This window comes from Ictidomys tridecemlineatus, chromosome 1 (assembly GCF_052094955.1).
Source record: "Ictidomys tridecemlineatus isolate mIctTri1 chromosome 1, mIctTri1.hap1, whole genome shotgun sequence".
Taxonomy (NCBI): Eukaryota; Metazoa; Chordata; class Mammalia; order Rodentia; family Sciuridae; genus Ictidomys; species Ictidomys tridecemlineatus.
Window position 1 is genome coordinate 72,300,821 of NC_135477.1, and position 13,506 is coordinate 72,314,326.

Here is a 13,506-nt window from a genome sequence, read left to right on the forward strand (position 1 = left end):
CTTAAACTATCAAGAAACTAAAAGAATAAGCCACAGAATTTTTGAAAATATTTTCATGTTATATATTTGATAAAAGTCCGCTATTGAATTGGGGATATAGCTCAGTTGGTAGAGTGCTTGTCTCACTTGCACAAGGCCATGGGTTCAATCCCCAGAATCATAAAAAAAAAAGAAAGAAAAAAAGAAAGAAAGAAGTGTAGTACCCTTAATATATAAATTACTTAATAAGTCAATAATACAAAGATAAATAACAACTTAAATGGGCAAAACATTTGAATAGATATTTCTCCAAATAACACATATAAGTGTCCAATAAACAACTGAAAATAAATCCAAACTAATTCACTACATAGGAAATTCATGTAAAAATCACAGTGAGTTGATGCTTTAAACTCATTAGGATAGCTATAATAATAATAAAAACCCTGAACAATAACAAGAGTTGAAGATTATATAGAGAAATTGGACCCCTCTTACATCACTGGATAGGTGTAAAACGGTGCATTCCATTTTGAAGTACAGTTTGAAAATTCCTCAAAACGTTATTACCATGAAATCCAGCCATTCAGTTAGAAACATTCTAAAAATTTTATTTGTACACAAATAAAATCCAAAGCGATCTTGTCTCAGCCCATTTTCTGCTGCTCTGCCAGAATAGCACAAATTTGGTAATGTCTAAATAATAAAAGTTTAAATAAGCTAGACTGCAAAAGTGAAGGGTAGAATGTTTTCTCTCATATGTAGAGAGAGAGAGAGAGAGAGAGAGAGAGAGAGAGAGAGAGAGAGAGAGAAGGGAATAAAAATGGGATGTGAGATCTCATGCAAATCGAAAGGAGACTAAAAACAGAGGAAAGGGATCACAGAGGAGGGAGATAGGGGACAGGGGGAAGTTTTAGGGAATGAAATCTACCAAATTATGCCATGTGCATATATAATCATATCACAACAAATCATACACAAACACACACACAATTATAATGCACAATTTAGTTAAAATAATAGAAGAGAGAAAAGTAGACTAGAGCAAGTAAATTGGGGGAAGGAGGAAGAGAAGAAAAGGAAAGGTACTGGGGAATGTGAATGATCAAATCATGTGTATGTGCAAATATAGCGTAATGAGTCCCATTATTATGTATCTGTAAAAAATAAAATTGAAGAAGGTCTACAAAATCCTGAGCTTGACCCGCCCCCTTCTGCCATGCCCAGGCATGAACTACTATCATTGCCATGTGCCACCTGCCGTCTCTCACCAAAACTGAGCCTATGATGGTCACCATGCCCTTGAACCTTCAGAATTAGGAGGCAAATAAACCTTTTCTTTTTACAAAGTTTTTGCTCTCATGTATATTGTTTTAACAGGTGACTAACACGCCTTCTAATGATTTACCTTCTCTTAGAATTAAGCCTAAGTCTTCCCAGTGCTTGACCTGCACTCTCCCAGCATCTGTCTACAAGGTCACTGATAACACAGGCTTCAGTCACAAACTGCTATTAGACTGTTAGAAAACACTATTTCTCCCTTGGAGAACATTGAGCTCTATACCACATTAGGACTCTCCTCTTGTTCGGCTTCTTTTTCTGTCTTACATGTATGAGTACACTTATTTCCTTCATAAAAGTCTGTTTAATTCATTATTTATCTTACATATGAGCTGCTTTGCTCCTTATATAGTTTCTGTCTTCCTCTCAGTGATGTAAGTAGAATGAAATATTTCAGAGTAGAAATATCGACTATTACATTATTGTATTGTAATCCCATCATACTGCCTGATGTAAAGTAGATGATAAATCAATGAATATTTGCCTTAAGAAGGAAAAAATATGGCTACATCATATACAACTACAGAAATGGAATCCTAATTATAATAAGTTATATTCCATGTATGTATAGTATGTCAAAATACACTCTACTGTCCTGTATATCTTTTTTAAAAAGCAAATAAAAAAACAGTAATACTAGGCTGGGGTTGTGGCTCAGAGGTAAAGCGCTTGCCTAGCACGTATGAGGTCCTGGGTTCAATTTTCAGCACTGCATAAAGATAAATAAAGTAAAGGTATGTGTCTTTCTATAACTAAAAATAAAAATGAAATAATAATACTAAAAAAGGAGTAACTCATTTTTAAATGAGAAAATTGAGGTTTAGAGAAATCGGTGTTTTTAAATTTTTATTTAACTAATAGTAAGCCTTATGTTTTCCCTCACTAAAAATGTTTTATTTAAAACAATTCAGTGGTTATTGTAAAGAAAGAAGACATTCTCTTTAACCTTAGAAGATAAAATTTTTTAAAAATCCAGATATCATAAGGGTCCTTGCAATGGTAGTCATATATTCATTTCAAATATCTCTGGGTAGCTTTATAAGGCATGTTAATGATGTGAGCTTCACACTAAGAATTGTGAGAAGTCATCAAGGGTTCTTTTTTGGAAAGCAATTTGATTGAGTTTGCAAAAATAAGTAGATCTGCATCTTATGAGAAGTTGGACTTGATGACCTCTGAAATATTTCCCAAACTCTGTTCTATGATTTCATGACTTAACATTTTAAATGTTCAGTCAATATTCTTTTAATATTCAACTAGGGGAAATGAGTAACACAGATTTGCATATGTATTTATAACCCTGATGTAATCTTACATTTGCAGGCAAACGTACTTTTTAATTGTTACATTGATTTTTCTTAAATTTTATTACTTTGTATAAAACACAGAAAGGTTTTGTCAGAGATTAAGGGTCATAGATCATAATCTATGAAGTTGTATACTGCACCTGATGCAAGGAATCACACCACATATTCGTCCATTTTCCAGACCATACATGTGGAGATTATATCCCTACCTTCATATTAGATTAAATACAAGGAAAAACAGTAAGGGAAATTAGCAACCATACAGAACATTTAAACTTAAGAACTAAACTCTTCCTTCTCCTAGATCTTCTTATAGACATCTTCTTTTTTTTTTTTAATTAATGGCAGCTTAGCTCAGAGAGGTCGCTTGTCCAAGAATAACCCTACTCTCCATATGTCATCTTCTATCATATTACTCAGCTTTATATGTTTATGGGACTGTTTTATACTGGAAGATGTTTGTTTATTATTGTTCTCCCCTTGCTACATGTAAATTTCATGAGAGCCTTGAACTATTTATAGGTTTTAGAAAGGACTGGATTAAAGCTACTGTTCTCAGTATCATTGTGAGCTGTGTAGCTATTTCACTGGTAGGCAAACACTTTAGTTAGAGAATGACTGAGTTCATGGTAGTACTATGGAGACACAGGTTACATTTATAAAGGTGACCTCATAATTAAGACTCTGGGACAAATAAAGAGATAACAATACTTATTCAGGAATTTAAAAGTCAATAGATACTGCAGAACAGGAGGTATTCATAAAGCACAGCCCCCAAACTTTATGGGAGCCACTATGTTAAAAATGACTATAAGGTAGGTCAAATTTGAGTATATTATTCCACATTTTTAAATTTTGGTCAAAGCATAATAAGAGTTCAATCCATATAACCTGTGTCTTAGTTACTCAATATTGCATTTAGTGCCAGGTTTTGAAAAGAAGTTAAAATTCTACTCTGCTGATTATTTCAAAAATATTTATTATAGGGGCTGGGATTGTGGCTCAGCGGTAGAGGGCTCACCTAGCGTGGGTGGGGCCTGGGTTCAATCCTTATCACCACATAAAAATAAAGGTATTGTGTAAAAAAAAAAAAGAAAAAAAGATTAAAAAGGATATATATATAGATATATATATATATATCCTTTTTTTCTTTTTTATCTTTTTATATTCTTTTCTTTTTTCTCTTTTTTCTATATATATATATATATACTATATATATATATATATATATATATGTATATATATATATATATATATATATATAATATACCCAATGCATAAAAGAATTGTGCTAGGTGAGCATCAGGTAATCATGTACAGATGGTCTTTTATGTGTACCCCCATAGATAGGGTCTCTGTTACAGACCATGTTTCCTTTGCTATTTCATTTTCTTTTCAGATGCCAAAACTTTCATTAGAATTTTTCTAGTTGCTACACTGTGTTAGCTTTCCATTACTATGACAAAATACCTGAAGTAATCAGCTTATGGGGAGGAAAGGTGTATTTTGTTTCATGGTTTAAAAGATTTCTGTCATGGTCACTTGGCTCAGTTGCTTGGGATGGAGGCAGCACAATATATCATGGTGGGAGATAAGGCAGAGGAGGCCTGTTCAATTCACAGTGGCCTGGAAAGAAAAAGAAACAGGAAGGGGTTAGGATCTTAATATTCCTTTCAAGGGCATACTCTCAATGCCCTAACTTCTTTCCACTAGGCCCCAACTCTTAAAGATTCTACCACCTTCCAATAGCACACTGAGAACCAAGACTGTTTTTTTTTTTTAAGAGAAAATATGTACTTGTCCTTTCTGTTACTAAAATATGTCTTTAGTTGTTGGTGAACCTTTATTTTATTCATTTTTTTTTTTGATGTGGTGCTGAGAATCGAACCCAGAGGCTCACACATGCTAGGCAAGTGCTGTACCACTGAGCCACAACCCCAACCCCAGGACCAAAGCACTGGGGTTTGGGTCAACATTCCAAATCCAAACTATGACATTAGATTTTCTTCTAGTTTTTATACATTAACCCTGATCTTGCTCTCCCAAACTGATGCAGCCTAATTCCATCAGTAACCACTAATTGAAATAGCAAAATATTATTTTTCAATATATCTTTAATCTCTTCCTTTTGCTCTGCCAAATTCTCTCTGCTAGGCAGGTCTTATTGTTTAGTCAAAAACGACTCTGTGTATTTACAGAGAATAATCATAACTCATTTTATTACTACTAATAAGTTTACTGTGGACAAACAGAAATAGTAAAAATTGCAGAAATATAAAGACATAATTTTTAAAGATAAAGAATTAATGTGATACACATTTTTGTCTGTGTTTCTGAGTGTGTGAGGTTTTTAATGTTAATAGTTAGCCCCCAGAAATGAAATAGAGAAGCATTATAAACATCAGAACACCTTTAATCTAGTTATAAAAATAAATTACATTCAGCTTTGACATTTTTGATATTTTGACATACATTGAAACAAGAGATATTAGAGTCACACTATCCAGTACTTTATCTCCTGTATTTAGCATTGAACTTCTAGTGCAAGATTAGACACACTATAATTTTAAATTCACATTGGGTTTCAAAGATTTAGCCTAGTAGGAAAGAGTATAAAGTTTATATTTTTATTGATTACCTATCAAAACAGTAATACTTTGCACATATTGTTTAAATACAATATATTATTAATTTAATAGGACTTATTTCTTCTTACTTTCCCAATGTGATTACTAGAAAATTAAAAATTTTTACATATATGACACACATATTGTGTTGAATTGCCATTTTATTTAGAGAATGAATTTTGTTAGGGCATGAGATTGAGTGAATTGAAAAACTATGATGTCAAACAGGATTAGAAAGAATTAGTATATGCCAAATTAAAAAAATGATTATGGGAGTTCCTGCCGGCGGTGCTGCAGAGCCTGGCCTGCGCGGGGCAGTCATGGTCCCCCTGTGAACAGGCGGTGGCAGAGAGCGGGGCGGGGCCTGGCTGGAGGGTGGTGGGCGGGGGCGGGGGCGGGGGCGGGGGCGGGGGCGGGGGCGGGGGCGGGGGCGGGGGCGGGGGCGGGGGCGGGGGCGGGGGCGGGGGCGGGGGCGGGGGCGGGGGCGGGGGCGGGGGCGGGGGCGGCCTCTGGCTTCTTCTTCCTCCGCATGTGGCTGGCGGAAGCCGAGCAGTTCATTTCGCGCACTCTTCGCCCGCCGTTTCTCTTTCGGGCTCGCTTCGCCTCACCCGAGCCTTGTCGTTCGTCGAGAACAACCCAGCGGCTTCCTGTTTGCCCAACGGTGACTGCGGCCGTCCCTGGGCGCGGCCCGGAGGGAACCGAGTGACCTTAGTGCTCGGCGCGCAGTGGGGCGACGAGGGCAAAGGAAAGGTGGTAGATCTGCTGGCGCAGGACGCCGACATCGTGTGCCGATGCCAGGGAGGAAATAATGCTGGCCATACAGTTGTTGTAGATTCTGTGGAATATGATTTTCATCTTTTACCCAGTGGGATAATTAATCCAAATGTCACAGCATTCATTGGAAATGGTGTGGTAATTCATCTACCTGGATTGTTTGAAGAAGCAGAGAAAAATGTTCAAAAAGGAAAAGGTCTAGAAGGCTGGGAAAAGAGGCTTATCATATCTGACAGAGCTCATATTGTATTTGATTTTCATCAAGCAGCTGATGGTATCCAGGAACAACAGAGACAAGAACAAGCAGGAAAAAAATTGGGTACCACAAAAAAGGGCATTGGCCCAGTTTATTCTTCCAAAGCTGCTCGGAGTGGACTTCGGATGTGTGATCTTGTTTCTGACTTTGAAGGCTTCTCTGAGAGGTTCAAGGTTCTAGCTAACCAGTACAAATCTATATATCCTACTTTGGAAATAGACATTGAAGGTGAATTACAAAAACTCAAGGGTTATATGGAAAGGATTAAACCAATGGTGAGAGATGGAGTTTATTTCCTATATGAGGCCCTACATGGACCACCAAAGAAAATCTTGGTAGAAGGTGCAAATGCAGCATTGTTAGATATTGATTTTGGGACTTACCCTTTTGTAACTTCTTCAAACTGTACTGTTGGAGGTGTTGGTACAGGTTTGGGTATGCCACCTCAAAATGTTGGTGAAGTGTATGGAGTTGTGAAAGCTTATACCACAAGAGTTGGTATTGGTGCCTTTCCTACAGAGCAAGACAATGAAATTGGAGAATTATTACAAACAAGGGGTAGGGAGTTTGGTGTGACTACAGGAAGGAAAAGAAGATGTGGCTGGTTGGACCTTGTTTTACTCAAATATGCTTATATGATCAATGGATTTACTGTGTTGGCCCTTACGAAGTTGGATATTTTGGACATGTTCATGGAAATCAAAGTTGGAGTTGCTTACAAACTAGATGGTGAAATCATACCTCATTTCCCAGCAAACCAAGAAGTCTTAAATAAAGTTGAAGTTCAATATAAGACTCTCCCAGGATGGAATACAGACATATCAAATGCACGGACTTTTAAAGAACTACCTGTTAATGCACAAAATTATGTTCGATTTATTGAAGATGAGCTTCAAATTCCAGTTAAATGGATTGGTGTAGGTAAATCCAGAGAATCCATGATTCAACTGTTTTAAGGATTCCAGAAACACTCCTTGAGAGAGAGGGGGAAAACTTTCTTAAATATTTCTTTATGACCTGCAAATTCAAGAATAAAGACATTGATGTGAGTTTTAAGCCCTACCATTGTTTCCAGTCTTTTAGGAAGAATGGCTATTGTGGAGATTGACTTTGCCATATTCCAGTGTCGGCTCTCCTGAGCTGGCATAATTGCCGAATCATTTGTTGCTCTTGCTGCTCATGGTGCCACGTTTTCTTTCAGTGTTTAGTAATAGTAAATCCATGTTGTTTGAAATCTAAAGAAGTTACTTTAAATGTAGTTTTTCTTCATTATTGTCATTGTATGTTCTTAGGTTTTACCATGGTAAGAACAATTAATGCAGTTTTGCACAAATATTTTTACATTCTGATCGTTCAATTCTGTCATTGTAATCTTTGCAGTTAGAAAAAAAGGATGAAGAGATAGGATTCTGTAAACTTTTGCAATGCTATAAATGCTATAAATTCAGTTTAAATTGTGAACTGTTCATTTTCTGCTGAAACCATTGCAAAGTTGAGCTATTGGCAGGGAGAGGGAGCTTATTCATGGGTCCTTTAATTTGTACAGAATATACAACTTATTTCTCTCTGTAAATTATTTAATACATTGAACATTTAATTAAATATTCAAAGAGAAAACATGTTCCCCCAAAACAACAATCTTAATGTTAAAAAAAAGTGGTCATTAAAAGATATGTTGTGATATTTGGTGGTGGGTATTTTTCTTGAGTTTTAGACATTAACTGAAATGTATCTTTCCTTTTTTTTTTTACATATCATTATTTTTAAGTCTAGTTGGATTGACTTTTCAACATCGTGCCTACAAATATACGTACAAATGCATCTACAAGTGTCTAAATGAACCCAGATTGTTGGCCATAATTTTGATCATGCCTTCATTTCTCCTTTCTTGAATAAAAAAAGTGTTATTTTGGCAATTAGGCTTAGCATACTGTGTTGTAGATTATCCTTCAATGAACTATAAATGTTTAAATTAGGTGCCACTTTATTTTATTATACCATCAATAGCTGATTAAAAAGAATCAAATATTTCTAGTAAAAAAATAAATAAAAAAATTAAAAAAAATTAAAAAAAATTAAAAAATGATTATGGGAGAAGGGTAGTATGGCAAAATTATGAATAAGTACATTTCAGTGTTTTGATAAATGTAATGGATAATCTGTTAACATGTAAAACAATAGGATTAGCATCCCTGCATCCCTACCTTGTCTCCCATCTAATTCAGGCAACTGGGACTGATTATATTTAATCCCTGGGAAGTGATGAGCCTATAGAACCTAGAGAACAAAAGAATAAATGTTCATTTTTTATCTTCAAAAGCCTAGAACGTGGGGCATGAACAATGGATATGGAAGAATGCCCCACGCATTCAGAATGAATTTCTCTTATCTTTAAAACTAAACAGAACTTTCCCCAGCTGAAGAAGAGTAGGGAGGAAGAGAGAGAAAGAATGAGAGAGTTTAGGTAGCATTATGTTCCTGGGTAAGGGGCCTCTAGACTGCATTTCACAGAGACCACCAACCTGAAAGTGGGAGAGGGAATAAAGTAATTCACACCCTGAAGACTTTGGTCTTACACAGCAAAATAGCAACATTCCAGGGTTCTGACCAACCCAGCCTGGCACTCAGTCAGCAGAATACAAATGATCATTTGATGGTTTATGTGAGAACATGGTCTTAGTTAGCCCCGGTGCCAGAGGACTTCATGACAGAGAGGATCTGCATGTTTCCCCTCAATAGGAACAAGGAAATGACTGAAAAAAACTCCACAGGGGGAGGACTATCAACAGGGGTGAAAAATGTCCAAGTACCAACTGGTCCAGATGGAGAACTGAGAAAAGGCTAGGATTATACACCTCCATGAAGCCTAGAGGATCTACAGCCAGATTTGCTTCTTCTGACTACTCTGGTCTAAATGATTGTTTCTCTTCAAAATATATAAATTGAAGCCAAATCTCCCATTTGACAGTATTAAGAGATAGAGCCTTCGGGACATGATAAGGTCATAAGGGTGGAGCCCTCATAAATGATTTTAGTGTCCTTATCAAAGATATCCCACAGGCATAGCTAGCACTTTCCATGTGAGGACATAGCATTTAGATGCTGTGAGAAATCAGGCCCTCACTAGACTTCAACTCAGAGGATACCTTGGTCTTGGACTTCCCAGCTTCCAAAACTGTAAGAAATATATTTCTGCTGTTTATAAGCTATCCAGTGTGAGGTATTTTCATATAGCTGCCTAAATGGACTAGGACAGATTCCAAAAGTTGTTATTTCAAGAAGTACTGGAAGATACATGCAACTTGGGGATAAAAAGAAAAAAGGAGGCTTGAAAATAGAAGTTAAATTATTTATGAAGTATGAAGATTATATTTCTTGCACACCTGAATTTAACCCTTGAGCTTCATATCTCTTACTTGATTGATAAGATAACATGGAACATTGACATACTTAAAATTCTGAAAGATTTGGGAAAGTTTTTATTTAGTTTATTTTTAAAAATATTTATTTTTTAGTTAAAGTTGAACATAATATCTTTGTTTTATTTATTTATTTTTTATGTGGTGCTGAGGATCAAACCCAGGGCCTCACACATGCTAGGTATACACTCTATCACTGAGCAACAACCCCAGTCCCCTCCTTTTTTTAAAAAAAATTATTTCTTAGTTGTAGTCAGTTATTTAATTTATTTTATGAGTATACATCTTAAAAGTAGGGGGAAAAGATTTTAATATTATTTTGGTCCAATCCTAGTAAAGCATTTGGCATCCTCTCTTTGTCCCCTTTTAACTGCTGTGTCACAATACTGATGTGTATCTTAGGCATTATATTGGAAATATTTCATATTGCATCACATCAGAGCTGACCTAATGTCAAGTTTTACCACCATTTGATTCCTTGGTTAATGTGGGTATGACCAGGCCTCTCATTCTATAGACGCATTTCCCCTTGACAGTGAGTGAGTCATCTGTGGGTGTAGCCTCTCCTGTCTCCATCCATTCTTCCTTTCTTCTCAACTGTGGTTCCTGACCAGGTGCTTACCTTATAGTTTATCTTCTTTAAGCTTCCTTTCTTAAAAGTCTACTTCACTAAGAAAACACATGGGATTGCTATAATAATTCGGTGACTTAATATGTGCAAAACAAGTTTGTAAATTGCACAGTGGTTACAATTGTAAACCAAGTTTATTCCTATAGAGCAGAAGTTTCAGATAGTGCTCTGAGAAGTCCAGTCATTCTGAAGATGCAGTGGCACTCTGGTACGGGCTTAAAAACTAGCTCAAAATGGACCCTGATTTTTGAAATACCATCCATTTCTGCATTGTTAATACACCCACCCTGGCTGATTTCAAGCTAGCAACATTATGCCAATTAGACTGAAAAATTCCAGAATTTTAGCAATCAGTTATTTCAGAGCATAAAGAAGAGAGCTCCAAGGGCTAGGGTTGTGGCTCCATGGTGGAGCACTTGCTTAGCACATGTGAGGTACTGGGTTTGAACCTCAGCACCACATAAAAACATAAATAAAATAAAGTTGTTTTGGAAGAAAGAGGAGGAGGAAGTGGAGGAGAAGAAGGAGGAAGGAGCTCCAGAATGAAAAGAGAAGCAAGGTTACCAAATTTTGCAAATAAATATTTGGAATATAGTTAAACAGCTAAAACTGAAACAGTAGGTCTATATAAATTTAGGTGGATAGCCTAAATTTTATCTGACAGTTCTGTAGAGGACTGGTGTGTGTGTGTGTGTGTGTGTGTGTGTGTGTGTGTGTGTGTGTGTAGAGAAAGAGAGAGAGAGAGAGAGAGAGAGAGAGAGAGAGAGAGAGAGAGAGAGAGAGAGAGAGAGAGATCAGGGAGAAAGAGGGAGTGAGAAGGAATCTTTTTCTGGTGTGTTGGGGGTATAAACACACCAGAAAAAGGTCTATATTTCCATATTCACTCTAGCCTCCACCAGGGAGCCTCTGCTTTCACTGGATTGATATATAGTTTCTTTTCTCCATTGTCTTTTGTTTGGACAGAGAAATGTTATGGGAAAATATTCCCAATTTTTTGCTTCACCTTAACACTAAGTCCTTTGGTCAAAAAGAGACTTTGACAAGCAGAATTGAAAAGTTAAAAGTAGCAAATGAACCTCTTTTGAAATTCTACATTATTTAAAGAGGATTTCTACCTCGATCAAACTCAGTTCCAACACTTTCAAAAGTTGAGTAAGAAAAATCCAGTAATATTTTAAAATATTTTAAAAGATTGGGAATTAGAATTTTATTTAGGTTTATGTATACTTTGGTTGTATGTAACTCCCTTAAAGAGGGATGTGTAAGTAAGCCGACAGCTGATTGCCTCTAATTGCTATATTGGGGTAGGATACACTCTGTCCATATATTTATATTAAATATTATATTAAAGAAATTTACTTTTATAGTAGGAAGAATAGAAAGAAAAATCACTTTTGCCACAATTGTAGTTTGAGTGTGCTTGTTCTCCATAAGAAGAAAATATATGCATAAGACTGAATGATCTATTTGTTTGTTGGTTGGTTTGTTTTGGTGGTGCTGGGGATTGAACCCAAGGCCTTGTGCATAAGACTGGATGATTTACCAAGGATATGTGTAAGTTGTCTAGAGCTGTCATAACAAATACTCCACAGTGTGACTTAACCATCAGAAATTTATTTTCTCATGTTGTAGTCACTGGAAGTCCAAGACCAAGGCCTTGGCAGCTTTGGAGTCTCCTGAGGCTTCCCTCTTTGGTGTGCAGCTGGCTGCCTTCTGCCTGTGTCTGAACCTGCCTTTCCTCTGTGTTTGCATCACCGGTGTTTCTTTGTTCCAATCTCTTCCTATAAAGACATCTGTCAACCTCAATGGCCTCATTTTAATTTAACAACCCCTTTGAAAAACTTATATCCAAATACACTCACATACTGAAGTGCTGGGGATTAGGACTTCAACATATGCATTTGGAGGACACAATTCAGCAAATAACAGCATCCTTCTTTACGGCAAGTCTATTAAGTTGTAATATATATTTCTAATTCTTTCTCATCAGGAAAACCATCCATATTTGAATAATGCCAGTACACACAGAATCGGATCACACACCCTTTTGTCAAAGCTTTCCATCCTCTTCTTCTCTTGTTAAAATGTACAAGCAGAAGTCTGTTTCTTCTCCGAGTTCATCTACCACCTTTTACAACTTGATCTCTCTAGTCCAGTGTCCTGAACCGCTATGACAGGTTTCTTCATTAAATGTTTATATGCCTGCTGTCTCTCAGTTGGCAATACTCTTCTTACTGTCTCCCTTCCTTCAATTCTTCTTCAGTCAGATCTGACCTTCTCATAACAACTTCCCTACAACTATCTAATTTATAGTCCTCTAACCTGATGTTCCTTGGCTTATTGTATTCTCTGTAGCATTTATCACTAATAAATTTTATACTTTATTTACTAATCTTGTTTATTATCTGTTTCCATCACAAGTATACATAATAGATATTTGTCTGCTTTGATGACTGATGTATTCTTTCTATTTAGAATATTGTCTGGAAAATTGCTAATGCTCAATAAGCACTGTGAACAAAATGAATGAAAGAACACTGTGGTTCAATTTAGATTCATCTTCTTTCAAGTTCTCTTGTTTTTACTATGAAAAGAGGCAATGCAGTCCAGTGATCAAGAGCACAGGACTTGGAGGCACAAAGAATTTGGCTGCTCTGCCTGCCAATGGCTGATCTTGAGTCTTTTCCATCCAAGATTAACTCATTGAAACTGAAATTAATTACCTTCTTAAAAAGAGTAATGAGATTAACTGGGTTAAGTGGTTGGCAGGATGATAGATATGTTTTTATTCTAAACCCTGAAAGCTTAGAGAAAGGGCTTGGGTTGTGGGTCAGTGATAGAACTCTTGCCTAGCATGTGTGAGGTATTGAGTTCGATTTTCAGCACCACATACAAATAAATAATAAATTAAAAAAGGGCCCGTCAACAACTAAAAAAACTTTTTAAAAAGCTCAGAGAAAGATGGTTACAATTGATTAACCAGTTCTGCTCTGGAAAGGATGGAGGTGGGAGATATCATAAGCCAAATGATACCCATATTCAAATAATCAGTTCTTATGATCCTCAGGTCAAATTATGGGTTTTTTCTTTCTAATTTTATTTATAGAGATTATCTTTGAAAGCTACAAAATTATGACAATTTGTGTAGATTATTTTGGTTTCAAAACAGAAA

The 13,506-nt window shown here is 36.3% G+C and overlaps 1 pseudogene across 1 annotated transcript; it reads left to right on the forward strand.

Annotated features, from left to right (window-relative positions):
* Positions 1-5,716: 5,716 nt before the first annotated feature.
* LOC144366972 (adenylosuccinate synthetase isozyme 2 pseudogene) lies at positions 5,717-8,200 on the forward strand (annotated as a pseudogene). Its single transcript, XR_013426206.1, has 2 exons — positions 5,717-7,329; positions 8,053-8,200. The product of XR_013426206.1 is annotated as an adenylosuccinate synthetase isozyme 2 pseudogene (transcript).
* Positions 8,201-13,506: the final 5,306 nt, after the last annotated feature.